The sequence below is a fragment of the Paroedura picta genome, chromosome 5, assembly GCF_049243985.1.
Source record: "Paroedura picta isolate Pp20150507F chromosome 5, Ppicta_v3.0, whole genome shotgun sequence".
In the NCBI taxonomy this organism is placed as follows: Eukaryota; Metazoa; Chordata; class Lepidosauria; order Squamata; family Gekkonidae; genus Paroedura; species Paroedura picta.
This window is the reverse complement of record NC_135373.1, coordinates 121,263,738-121,278,002: the sequence shown is the minus strand read 5'-3', so window position 1 is coordinate 121,278,002 and position 14,265 is coordinate 121,263,738. Positions and strand designations below refer to the sequence as shown.

The following is a 14,265-nucleotide window of genomic DNA, read 5'->3' as shown; positions in this document are numbered from 1 at the left end:
AGGATTTCAACTTAATACAATGTTTATGTTATCCTGTTATATACTGGTTGTCTTTATATATATATTATATATATAAATATAATTATATATATAATATATGTTTATAATATATATAATTTTTTTTTCCTTTTTTTGTTTTTCAGTCCTTAAGGGTGTTTTTCTTTTCTTTTTTTTTAATGAGCATTAGTGTAAAAACAAAAAAAAAAGACATAGATCTGTTTCTAAAGCTACAGGGTTTAAAATAAATAAGATACTTGATGTTTCTTGAAAGATAAAAAAAAATCATAAATAGTAATACTAATAATAGATAACAAAAAGAAAGCCACAGGCCTGTAAATTTTATTTGTAAAAAAAGCATTTCTATTTTTATACAAAAATTTTTACTGCCTCAGAAGTTAATGGAAGTTATTTATTGCCTATTGTTAACTTATTCGATACCTAAAGAACAGCTCTCTCCGCTAGCTAGATCCTTTTGAAGTACTCTTTGGAGTATATGTGTCAAGAATGGGTGCTTTTTCACCGTTGAATCCTACCCCTTTTATGGTTCATGCTTTTTTATCCTCTTGTTTGTATTTTGTCTGGTTACCTTGTTCGTGGTTTCCATTTATCGAGTTTGAAGTTGAGTTGTCCTGATTATTCTCTCTCTCCTCCCTACCCCTACACTGCTCCTTCCCCTTCTGTTACATTTGTTTGAAAATGGTTCTTTCTCTTCCCCTTCTAGCCCCCACCCCCACCCCCCCAATACAGCAGGAATTCATCCTCTCTAACTCCTTTCGGATGAATTCTTTTTGGGGGGGAGGGAAATCTCTCATTGTGCTGTCGTTAATGAGTTATTGTACAGTTAATGCAAATTACGTGAATGGCTGAGATTCTAATGAAAGATTTGCATTAGTTTTCTCCTGCACCCATTAAAAAATGATTTTGTTTCTGCTGCATAGATTCTCCGTAACTTTTTTTCCTCTTCCTTGTTTTTCCCTAGACATCTTCATGCCCGTTAGCTTCATCGTTTGCCTAGCATGTCCCTGTGGCGTCTCAAATTAAAAAAAAAAAAACAGTTTCATCGTCCCGTCATTGTCTCTGATGTCTTTCTGACCTCACATCATAATTTGGTTCTCCTACTGACCTTTGATCTATAGTTTGAACCTTTGAAATTTGCATGTGACCTCATCTAGCTATGAATTCTGGGAAGTCAATGTGAAAAGCATTGCTGCATTTGTGCAAGATTGAAATTTTATTATTAGTCAAATTAAGAATAGGGTTATTTAACAACAACAAAAAGAACAATAACACACACACACACATACACACACACACACACAACCTGTGGCAAAATGTTTTGTTAGGGTTTTCCGTTTTCCTTTTTCCTTTTCTTTTTTTTTTCTTTTTGTGTTTTGTTAATTCTTTTTTTTAAAAAAACAGACTTGAAAGTATTATACAGAGATTAGCATTCTGGCTGGTCCCTGGTAGCCGTAGCAATATGTTTCCAGAGGCACAGAATGTTGATTTCGTAACAGACTACTTCCAAACAGTTTGAAGAAGAAAAAAAAACTGTCTGATTTTAAGTCTCTAGAGGTCTGTAATAGTTTTTACATTTTTCAGGCAGTGTAAAGTTTTTTGATAAGGCCATTTTAGATGGCTCACTTTCTCATTAAGAATATATATATAGAACCACTTTTTGTAGATTAGTATAACAGAAAAAAAAAGTTTACCCTGTTTGAGGGCAAATGCTACCTATTTGTGTCACCTTTTGCTGAACTGACTCACAAGTTAGACAATCCATGAATTAATGCACATGAAAATTACCTATATTTTATACTGTTTCAATGTACAGGAGAAAAGTTAACTGTATGATGTCGTTTCATTGGTGCTTCTGTGATTTCGGTTGTGATTTCATCAAGGGTCCCCTGGTCTCTTAAGTGTTCTGTGTTTATAAACGAGACGTTTGAATTTGGTTTTTACTTGAACAACGTCAACGGCAGAAAACGAAAAAAAATCAAATTTCAAAAAACACACAAAAAAAAAACGGTTTGCTTAAAAGAAATAATAATAATTTTAAAAAAAAGTTTTCATGTGAGAAATAAAATCTATTCCGGACTAAGTTTGTGTTGGCTTCTGTGACGCATTGGTGTCAATTTTTCTTTTTCCTTTCTTTTAATTTGGAGGGGGGATTATTATTGTGGACAATTTAGATGTGTTTGCGTTCAGCAAAATGTGATCATTCTTTTTTTTTTCTTTTAAAGAAATAATAATAATAAAAAAAAAAGAAATCAGTGGGGGGGGGGGGAAACTCTTAGTGCCAAATTCCAAAGGTACTTTTTTTTTCTCTTCCTAGAGCTTCAAGTGTGTTTCTTGTGCAAAGTAATTTGATAACATGGGTATTTTACTATGTGTTTTGTATAAATCCCTAATATTTAAAGGAAAAAAGAGGTTAAAAAGTTTGTTAACTTGCTATCCTGTGGTCTTGTTGCCTGAAATTGTTGTTGTTTGTTAATTCTCTTGGATGTTTTTTGTACAACATTGTATAAGTGCCCATGTTTCACTTTCTTCTAACCACTCCGCACATCTATGCTGTGAAAAGCAAACCTCACTCTGTCATTGCTTCATAATGTATGGAAACCCTCTAAGGTGAGAAAGTTCTGAGCTTTTAATCCTTTCCACCCAGAGCTGTCTTGAGTGTTAATACTTTTATACATTCACCATTTTGCTGTTTATTTTTATATATACATATATATATCTATAGCTATAAATATATATATACTTAATTTTTTGTGGTTTATTTAATACATGGTTGAAGTCAGAAAATGCACAGGGCAGAACTGAAGGACAAAAAAATATTTTATTGCTGTCTAAATTTCTTCTGTATCTATAACTGAAAAAAAAATATTTAAAATAATAATTGTGGGTTCTCCTTTTTAGGTCTTTGAGATTTTTTTGTCTTTTCTTAAAAGAGCTTTTAAATATGCTGCTGGAATATGCTATTCAGTATTAATGAAATAAAATAATTCTTTAATTATGTATTGTATAAGCCACTCCTAGAGAGGAGAGGTTAAACCCAACATTTGAAAACATTAAGAAAAAAATATTTTTGTAAAGAAAATAAATTAAATTTTTGCTTAAACCCAATGCACTAGAACTTCCTGGATGAAACTTCATTGTGCAATGCAGTTAAAACTACTTTTTACAAGATGAGGTTTACACATATTGTAACTCTTTGATGTGTTATCTGCAGTATATTGGTCCAGATGGAAGAGAGCCAATGTTGGTGAGGTGATATCTTTTGGTAGCCTGACTTCTGTTTGGAAAAGGAGCATGCAAACTTCCCCCCCCCCAAAAAAAGTGACTGTTTCTCAGCTGTAAGAACACACCTGGAACATGATCTGTCACCTATAGCTATCACAGGAGTCTTCTTGACACTAGCAGCTTGTACATTTATTTTAGGGTTGCAAAACTCCAGGTGAGGCCCAGCCATGTGAGATTGCACAGAAACCACAAAGATGAAAATAGGGTTCCACTTACCTGTAGCTGCTGTTCATCGCGTGCTCTTCTATGCAGTTACACAGCCCTCCCTCCTTCCCCACTGTAGACTGCTGCTGATAGATTGACTTACCTGTTCTAGTGGCAGGAAGGAGAACTGAGGAGAGAGTGCTAACCCCCTCTTACATCAAGTGACTTTTTGTGGGGTGGGGTGAGCACTCTTGGGAGCTTCTAGAAACTTGTTTTAAGCTCGGTAACACTTCTCTGTGGAAGAACAGTCAAAACTTATGGCTGATCTACAGACTACAGAAAATGGCAACTTAAGAGAATGGGCTTAAGGAAATATCACCGCATTGAAGCCCATCCTCAAACCCCGAGCTCCCTGAGCTCCACTACTAAATCTCCACGAATTTTCCAACCCTGTGTGGCCCTTAGAAAAAGCAGAGCCCTTATATCACTGGCAGCCTTCAAGCAAAGGTTGGATACACACTTTTCTTGGATGCTTTAGGATGCTCTGGGCTGATCCTGCACTGAGCAGGGAGTTGGAGTAGATGGCCTGCATGGCCCCTTCCAACTCTAGGATTCTATGATTCTATGATCTGCCCTTCATTGGCAAGTGATGGCCAGCTGTAGTGTATTGGATAAGGCATAGCTAGGCATACAGGTAAAACAGGCCTCCATCTTAAACATCTTGAACCACGGGTTCCAAGTGTGCAGGAAGAAACCCCTCTTTCTGTGTGCCTGAGATCTGCTGCCAGTCAGAGAAGGCAGTGCTGAGCCAACTGGTCCAGCCTCTGGCAGCTTCGGCTGTTCGAGAGCACAACTAGAAGCTTGGTGTCTCTAGCTGGACTTTTAATAATAAGATGCTTCCCCGCACCCTCCCCTCTCTCAACATGCACGGTCAATCGTTTGGAGAATCCGGGACCATCCGGCATCACAAAAATGAAACAATCGAAAAGGGTGGGGAGCAGATGGAAAAGTCAGAAAACTGGCTGGGGTGTTCGCATAAATTGAGAATTCGTTTGGGGATGGGCTTTGGGGTCAATCAAAGACAAAGTTTCAATTAGAGCATCCCGGGGCCGTAGAAATGTACAGTACTTTGCCGCATAGTTGTGTCTCGGTGCAGTTACACTGACATTTCCGGAAGGCCAGGGTCAGTTGGAGCTTTGCGACGGATATCCCCGAGTATTTCAGAACGTCCCTTTTGTAATCAATAAATCCAGATACTCCCAGGAGCTGCAGAACGCAGCTTCTTTCTTTGCAACCTAGCTCCAACTAACTTAGGAAAGTGAAAGCAAGGCAAAAGAATAAATTGAGGGGTGGAGTTTTTACCTCCACTCCTAATAAGGTTTCAGTTAACTCTTTACTACAGAGTTTACTACAGTCCCCACACCTTTGCCCCACTGTTGCGTTTGCTGCAACGGCCGTGGCATTTCTAGCTGCAAACCGTTGGAAAGGCTGCCCCCCAAAATCGGTCTTTTTCCCACTCGCCCCCCCAAAATGGGGAAAGACACAAATTTCCTAAGCATGTGGTCTCCGCGCCTCAGGGAACCCAGGCTAATCTGGGACTCAGGCCCATATGTCCCTAAGTGTTCAGAAACCCCAATCTGCCCTTCATCTTTCCTGTGGACATTACGGGCCCAGGGGCAGCCACTGCATCCGTCCCGTAAAGTAGGTCTCTGTTGCAGGTGTTTCAACACAGCTCTTCAGGAGTTGTTTCAGCCAGACAAATTACTGATGGTGCATTTGCGATCCACCTTGCTCGCGGCTTATCTGCTGAATAGGCACAGCTTATTGCCTAACTCGACAAAGGGGGGTGCGGAATCTCGGAAGCTTGCATGCTCCAGCAGCAGAAAGGTATCGCCCCACTGGCTCTGTACCTCTTTTTCTCTGTCATGGCAATATAGGGGTTCAGCCCTAAAAAATATTCACTATGGAAAGAGAGAGGGAGAGAGAGAGAGAGAGAGAGAAGCCCCGTAAATCCTAAGTGTTTGCAGGATAAAGCCCAGGAAACATTTTATCTAAAGGTAATGATAACCCTTCACTGCCTTTCCCCCCCTGATTCTTTCAAGGAGGATTGGAGAGTATTCCTGTTCCTTAAACCAAATTTGGGTCTTCTGCAGTGGCAAACACGCCCCTCCACTGCAAGCCAATGTGTTTCAGTAGCCTGAGAAAGGTACCATAATTCTTCCTTCCCATCTTTTCCTGTTGGATTTCATTTCTCCTCCCCCACACCACCCCCTGTAATTTTTTTTTTAAGGCATAGCGTGATCCCTTTTCCTCCCCCCTTCCTTTAAATGCTCGATTCATACAGGAGTCCTGGAGTGGAAAGGAGCAGAATCCGAGAGATGCAAAGAGAGGGTGAGGGAAAGAGTTTCATATAGCACACGCACTTACAAATAAATGCTCTGTGTTATTCTCGTCAAAGTTTTTACTACTCCTGGGGGGCCTTCCTGAACCCCGTTGAGGGCTATTTTGTACTTCCTGCAGCCTTTTTTTTGCCTATTATCACATAATGACACGTAACATAAATTAGGTCTTTTTCGGGATAATAAGGTGGTTCAGCATTCAAATTTTCAAAATTGTTTTGTGGCTTTAAAAAAACAAAACCCCAAAATTTCTTTGGATCCTCTCCATGCTTAGAAAACTCAGCGTAAGGCTTTGACGCGTAACCTCCTGTCAACCACCTGCCGTCCATTTTGACAGAGTTTGCATGAAATCCCTGCGTGAGCCTTGTTAAACTGTCCACGGCAGGGGTAGTCAAACTGCGGCCCTCCAAATGTCCATGGACTACAATTCCCAGAAGCCCTGGGAATTGTAGTCCATGGACATCTGGAGAGCCGCAGTTTGACTACCCCTGGTCCTCGGCATGGGATGGATAGCAAGGTGGGAGTAACAGAATCAGTCGATTCGAACCCCCTTCCGCTAAGTGAACAAACGCCTTGTAGCAGAGTGAAGGCTCCTTCTGCCAGTCATAGTCTTGAGGAGGTGGGTCCTCAGATCTGGCCCACCTTTTCTATCTATTTTTTTTGTCATGGCTCTGGTTGGTGCTGATCTGCTTAAGACTCTGGTATTCTTATCCAATCGTGCCTCACAAATCTAACAGGCACGCCCCCTTGCCTTTCGATTTAGACATTCGCCAAGAAGCAATCAGTCATTTTTGCCTAGACAGGGAAGGAAATTACTGCATAGCACGGCCTGCTTTCTTAGAGGCAATGGCTGAGATACAAAGAGGGATGCCAGTCTCCAGGTGGGCCATGGGGATCCCCTGGAATTTCAGCTCATCTCCAGACTGATCTGTTCCCCCAGAGAAAATGGCTGCTTTGAAAGGTGGACTGCATAGTCCACCAAGGTCCCTCCTCACCCCAAATCCTGCCCCCCAACATCTCCAGGGATTTCTCAACCCAGAGCTGGCAAGCTGAGATCCAAAGCTGGAATGACAAGGAAACTGTCCACCCAGCCGGCACTCTGACCACTGCATACCTCGCCATTCCCACTGCCACTCACTGGCCATTCATTTTTGCTTTTAAAGCTGCTGGCCTCTTTGGAAGTGGGAACTGTGGCAGAAGAGAGCAGGCAGTGAAGCTGGAGCCTTTCCACATAGGGACAGCAATCTCTTGTACACCCATAACCCTTTTCTCAGTCCCAGAGAGATTGTCTACTGTCTTTTTAAAATACCCGCCTTTAGGGAAAAGCAGCAAGAGTGCAAAGGACTTTAAAAATAACAGGAGGCAGGGGGGGAATAAATAGTTTTAAAAAGGAGAAACGGAGTTACAAAACTTTTAAAACGTCAAAAGCACAAAAGGAGTAGTGGTTTCCCAACCCAATTGGATAATTCCAATGGCCATATTCAAAGAAGCAACAAAGTTCGCCTTTCTTTCACCATAGGGGTTATGATGCCTTGGCTTGTACAAATCTCTGGAATAATTTTACTGTTTCTGTTCTCTCTTCTTCTTTTTTTAATGATTGAGTGCTAATTAACAAAAAAAAGTTTTCATTAAAAACTTGTTGTTTTGTTATCTTTTCAAATAATGTCATTAAAAATAACCCTGTGTATTTTGGGGTGGGGGGGGGAGTTGTGCTGTGCGAAATTGTCGTTTGTGGAATAATAATTACTGTTTTAATTGATAATGTCATGGGGGAGGGGATCTTGGCGAATGATTCGCTCACACCAAGAGTACAGTGCTTTTGTGCAGAAGATTCCCCTGGCTTCCCCAAGGTATGGTCTTTGTTCTCCCGACGCATGCATAGATATGCATGCAGGTAATGCAATTTGTTATGGGGGGGGCAGAGACAAGGGAGGTCCGTATGTATTCCCTCTAACTGCATCCAACCTCCCCTGTCCACTGAAAATTACTTCCACACAAGGGTGTCCCTCCCTTTTCATGTATCCAGGGGGAGCCGGCAGGATTATAGTTTTGTTCCCCTCCCTCTGTAAATCCTTTGCACATGACCACTGAGCCTACAGTGCAAAACGGATCGTGTCCTGTGTGTGTGTGTTTTTTTTCCTTAAAAAATAACAGTTTTGTCAGAGAAAAGCCAAAGTTAATGCAATGTCGTGAAAAAATGTTAAGATCATCCAAGTATCCTTTTCTGTTTTATTGTCACATTTGGGTTTCGATGTTTGACGGGATTTGAGCCAAAAAAATAATAACCACACACAAAAAAAAACACAAACCACAGGCTTTCCTATTTCTAAAACTTGATTGTAATTATGCATTTTGTACCAGTGGAACTTTTTATACTGGAGATTAAAAAAAAAAAAACCATGGAAATTTTTGTGGGTTACTCTTGTGGGCTCCCAGAACATGGCTGATTTTCAAGTTTGATTTCCCGTTGGTAGAAAGTTGGTTTTTGTTTAGAGAATTATAAAAAAAAAAACTTTGGCTTGGTTTAATTCTTTCCCTTTGCTTATATTTAGTGTTTAGAATTTTGTCTTTAAAAGCAAGCGGTAAGTTTCACTTTTTATTCTGTATTGTGCAGTTTCACAATATAAAAAATAATTAGAATTTAGGAGTACACCGTCACTTTATGTGGATAAATGTATTAGTTAAAACAAAAATAGGGGTTTGCTTTTTTGCTGTTTAGATCAAAAGTTTTTTCTGATTCTTCTGTCTTCATTGTGAACATAACTGTGTAGTTGAAACAGTCAAACTTATTTTTGTAATGTATGTTATTGTGTGATGCAGTTTTTTGCTTCTGTCTCCAATATTAAACCATTTTCCTAATACTTGTCTCTCTTTCTCTCTGTGTGTTGTACTGTTGGTGGTCATTCCGTGTTGGTAATGCATCTACACACCTCACTGTTTCACGTCCCTGTTGATTTTTTTTTCTATTTGTCGTGTACAAAAGATACAGTCGATTCCACCTAAGTGAACATCTGATTGGAGAGTGAATGAGGATATGTAGACATCCTTGGTTGATTTTACTTCCACCTTCCCCACCCCCACCCCCACCCCAAGATGCCTTTGATAAGTTTTGGCCATTTAAACGGACCGCATTAATAACATACCTGAAAAAAAATTCGTTTTGGAGTTGGTCTTTCTGATTGAAACTACCATGCACGTTCGCTTATGCTAAAAGAATTTCATAACATTTGAAAAGTGTTTCTGCTGTTGCTTCACAGAAGCATATTACGTTTATTATACAGAAAGGTTCTTTGCCAGGATTTCGGGCAATGAACGGAATGCGCCCGTACATTCTCATAAGAAAAAATGTTTTTCAGGACAAGTGGGAGGGAATTCTAGATGCGCGCACCAAGTAAACAAGCTCGTTGTAGACCGCTGTGAGTTTAGGAAACGCTTTGAATTAGAATCACATGTAGGTCGAAATTGAGGAAACGACCAGGTCGCAGCAAGGGGCCGAAGGGGACGATTTTTGATCTTATTGTATCTTTCTGCTTGTGGAGATTAAGAGAAACCGAATCACTCAGGAAAAAAGAGAGTGCTTTGACATTTCTTGCACTCTCAAATCCGGGCACCTGTGAGTGCCTCATCTCACAAGTGTGTCGCTTTGTCCAGAGAAAGCAAATTAACAGCAACAACAAAAAAGAGAGAGATTCTGCACAGACACTGTTGCCTCTTTGATCGATTCAGCCCAACATGCTTGAGACGTCTCCTCTGGATTCCGTCACCATCCATTTTGATTGGGGTGTTGTTGTTGTTGTTGTTGTTTCAGTGGCTTAGCCGTATTAGGTTGCCGATCTACATTGATCAGGCGGGGGGGGGGGGAGAGAGAGAGAGAGAGAAACTCCAAAGATAGACGCCGCTCTATCCCCTTGTTTTCTGGGACTCAAGCCATACACGAATCTCTTTTGTCTGACACTCTCGTCTCAGGAACTGAAGGCCACTTAAAAGTGCTCTTATGCGATGGAGGTCACCGACCGCCCTCGCAGCGTCAGCTTTTATTTTCCAGTCTCTCGCTCTGGTTTCGACTTGCGGGTGCTCGTTACGCATGCAAAAAAAATAAAGGCAACACTTCCCAGTGCAGCCGTGGCTCTCTGAATGTTTCCCTCCTGGTCCAGCCCACAATGGACATTTCCCGGTTTTGTTTGTTTCCCCCCCCCCTCCAAAAAATCTGTTTTACAGAACTTGCTCTTGCGGTTGTAACAGAGTTGGGAGATGGGAAGCAAAGCTCTCCCTTTCGGGGCCTGTTCTCTCCGCCTTTTACATGGCCTCGCTGGTGCCTGCTTCCCATCGTCCCGTTCTGCCCTCCGGATTACCTCATCGATACACAGTGGCGTCGTAGCCTATGATGCAATCGTGTGCCTGCTGCATCACAAGACAATAGGCCAGGGGTGGCCAAACTACAGCTGTCCAGATGTCCATGGACTACATCTCCCATGAGCCCCCACCAGAACACAGTGGCAGAGGCTCGTGGGAATCGTAGTCCATGACAACCTGGAGCGCCACAGTTCGGCCACTCCTGCAATAGCCTCTCTAGCAACAGCGGCCAAACGCGTTGGAATGCTGGGAAGGAATTGATCTTCCCAGTAGGATTCGAAGAGCCTTAATTGTGATTTGTGTTGACAATCATTTTGTTGCAGAGGAAAAGATACGAGGATGTCGTTTTAGAAAGGAGTAACTAGGAATAGGCGAGTGGTGTGAGGCAACCAAATGGGGAATAATTGGATTCAGTGTGGGGGATCGGCAGGGAGGGGGGTCCGTTCCCCTCAACCACGGGGCCTTGTCAAAGCCATTCTTCCTTTCTTCACAAAATGTGAATTGTAATCATCTCCAGGGATCCGTTTGTACAGCAACCAACAGAAAGGGGGTGCCAACCGACAAACAAACATGTTTTCTTCTAGCCTAAGCTTTCTGGCATATCTGAGACAGTGGCCTCTAGTTAGGGCTGTGACCTCTAGGTGGGGCCTGAAGATCTCCCGCAGGAAAAAATGGCTGCTTTGGGTAGTGGAGCCTATGGGAGTATGCCCAGCTGAAGTCCATCCATTCCCACCCCCACTCTCTCAAGCTCTACCCTCCAAATCTCCAGGAATGTACTAACTCAGAGTTGGCAACCTCCAGACCAACCTTTCTCGACTTTTTGACCATTGAGAAACCCCTGAAACCTTCTTTAAGATTCCCCAGAAGTGGCCCGATCGGGCAGAATACGGTTGGGAAGCAGCGCTGTGGACACGCCCACCCGGTGCCCCTCCCTTTCCCATCCCCTCCAGGCCCATCTTTGGCCATTTTGGGAGGGGAGGCGGGTCGACATAACCATATATGGTCATATCACCCGATAAATGTTTAATAAATTTTAAAAATATGTGTAAAAGTTTATTAACTTCCACTGATTCGGGAAAAACCCTCGGGTTTCAAGAAACCCTGGTTGAGAAAGCTTGCTCTAGACCAGGGGTAGTCAACCTGTGGTCCTCCAGATGTCCATGGACTACAATTCCCATGAGCCCCTGCCAGCGTTTGCTGCCAAGGGCTCATGGGAATTGTAGTCCATGGACATCTGGAGGACCACAGGTTGACTTCTCCTGCTCTAGACTACAAACATTTATGTTGGATTTTTTTTAAGCCTTCTGTTTTGCTTCAACAGCCTGACATGGCCACTTCTCTGGCGTCCTTTAAGTAGCGGCGCTATCGTAGCTTAACAGCTGCCCGAAGCCATCCCATCCCACCCAGCTTATTTGCGTAGATTATCCAGAGGGGGGCTGATACAAATTGTACATCAACAGCCCTTCTGAATCCTCTTTGCTAGCCTTTGCTGATCGGCTCCCTTTACATCCCGCTCTCTGATAAGCGGTTCTTAAATATATCCGCCTTTCATTTATCTCAGCCAAAGGAATGGCATAAATAATTGGTTGGTTTACCGTTGAGGGGAGACGATGGCCGCTCCAATGCTGACAAGACGAGCCAGGGATCGGAGGCCCATGGCTTCAAGCCGGCATATGTCTTCCAACTAAGTAGAGGGAAGGAACAGGTGTTCCAATGGGCCACATCTACATGGTCGGTGTCGTACAGCAGGGGTAATCAACCTGTGGTCCTCCAGATGTCCATGGACTACAATCCCCATGAGCCCCTGCCAGCAAACGCTGGCAGGGGCTCATGGGAATTGTAGTCCATGAACATCTAGAGGACCACAGGTCGACTACCCCTGCCGTACATCATTAAGTCAGCAAACACACATTCCCAAACTATCACCTATGAAGGGCACGGCAATGCAGGGGAAGAGGGACATTTGCATGAGGAAATCACAACTGGTTGCCCTAAATGCAATCTTTCCCACACACCTAGATACAAGTGACCTCCCTGGCCGGACTTGGGGCCCTTTCCCACATGCTAAATCATGCCACTTGAATCCACTACAGTGGTCTTTTGCCGTCTGAACGCAGTCAAATCCAGCTGCATTGAAAGGGCATTATTTAGTGTATGTGACAGCGGCCTACCATCCAGCTTTGGAGCTCGAAGAGGGACAGAGAGGGGAAGCCCATTGCAATAGACTGGGGGGAGCGTTGACAGGGGGCAACCCGAAGAAGGGCGGAGGAGCTGCCCTCCTGCTGCCAACCAGCCCTCCTCTGCCTGGGGCTCTACCCCCAGCTTTGACTTTGACAAGAAAACAAGGAGAGACGTCATCTACATTGGGGGGTTCATTTTGTTTTTTTTAATACATGCACACGTGGAGCTGCCTTACGCTGAATCTGACCACAGCTCCGCCAAGATTTCCATTGTCTGTTTGGTTTTGCATAAAACTGACTACCTGGTCCTTTCTCTTTGGTTGATTGGTTGGTTGGTTGGTTGGTTGGTTGGTTGGTTGATTGGTTGGTTGCTGTCCTGCCCCTCCTGGCACCGCCAGTTGGGGTGGCTTGCAACCTTGGATAGTAAGCCTGGGACTCCCTGCTTGCCAAGTAGAAGTTCCACTGCTGAGCCATGGACTCTCCCCACCTAGGGTTACGACCCCACCTACGGGGTCATCTGAACCTCTCATATCTCCTTGGAATCAGGGGGAGATATCTTCCCCCCCCCCCAGTTTGCATATAGACTCCCACAGAGGGGTGTATATGTGTGATATTTCTGCTATTCTCCCAAAGATAACCTGGCCTGACTTTGTTTTCTCTTCTCAGTGAACATCTTTTACAAACCCCCTGGATTTCGAGTTGACCAGTATTTCTTTTCTTTTGTTTCTGGCAATGCCCTCCAAAATCCCAGCATCTCTCAAAAGAACTCATTGGTAGGAGTCAGTCAATGCAGGGAATTTTTTTTAGGCCATCCCATATCATAAGAACAGCTCGGGTGTCACTCGAAAGTCAACTCTAACGGGGAGGGGGGAAATGTGTGTAGAAGGCGAGCAGACTAATTAGAAGAGGCACACTAAGCAATTGTGAGAGAGAGCCATAAGAGAGAGATCAGCTGCTCAACTGGACAATAAAGATGAAGAGGGGCTAAATTTAAGGGCAGCCTTTCACCAATTTGTTCCTCGTTTCTAGAAAGATGTGTCTTCACTGCCTAGCTCAATATTGGTTATTTCGCACTGGGTGCATCCTGCTCCAGCAACCCCCTCTCCCTCCCCGATATTCATGGGGGGAAAAAAATAAATTGCTCAACGAATAGTATCTGTTTTGTTAAAGGAGTTTTACTTTGAAGTCCCAAATATTTCTGAACGGCTAACCGGAGTGAGCATAACCCTTTTTATCCCAGTCTGGTGGTCCTTAGGTCACAAACTACAGGGGGGATATAACACACCAGTGTATTGTGTTATCATTCCTGATAAGTGAATAAAGCATTGTTACCAAGCAATCAGGTTATTCACTTATCAGGAATCGACTGTACTGCTGATTTGGCTGTTTCTGTTTTTTCATTCTCCGTTGTAATTTGCTGTGTTTGTTTGTTTCTTTTCCCCTTCTCCCTCCCTCCCTCCCTCCTTTCTTCCTCCCTCCCTCCCTCCCTTCCTTCTTCCTCCCTCTCTCCCTTCCTACTTCCTCCCTCCCTCCCTCCCTCTTTGTCCTCTCTCTCTTTCTCTCTCTCCCCCCAACTCTCTCTCTTTCATGCTCTAGCACAATCAATGGGACAATCTCCCTTCTTTTTGACCATGAAACAAAACAAAACAAAAACCTCTAAAAAAAAAAAAAACTATGCACCTGCTATCAGGAACCACAATATTGGATGTGTCTTATATCTATTTAGTGCGTGATTTCTTATATAAAGCTACTGAAAGGATTCTTTTTGTCTGTAAAAAGAAAAAAAAATGTGAAGGATGAAAAGCAGAGTTTCTAGGATTCGGGTTTTTATTTTTGTTAAAAGGGATGCGAAGAAGTCTTAAGTTCCTCCATACCAAATGATTCTTTTA

The 14,265-nt window shown here is 42.9% G+C and overlaps 1 protein-coding gene across 22 annotated transcripts in view; it reads left to right on the top strand.

The window, feature by feature from the left end:
- The window catches only part of CELF2 (CUGBP Elav-like family member 2), a 529,514-nt gene extending 520,810 nt beyond the window's left edge, over nt 1–8,704 (top strand). For all 22 annotated transcript variants that reach the window (XM_077340258.1, XM_077340257.1, XM_077340256.1 and 19 more), the window contains one exon: nt 980–8,704. The gene's annotated coding sequence lies outside the window, so the exon portion shown is untranslated. The remainder of the gene's footprint in view (nt 1–979) is intronic.
- Nucleotides 8,705–14,265: the final 5,561 nt, after the last annotated feature.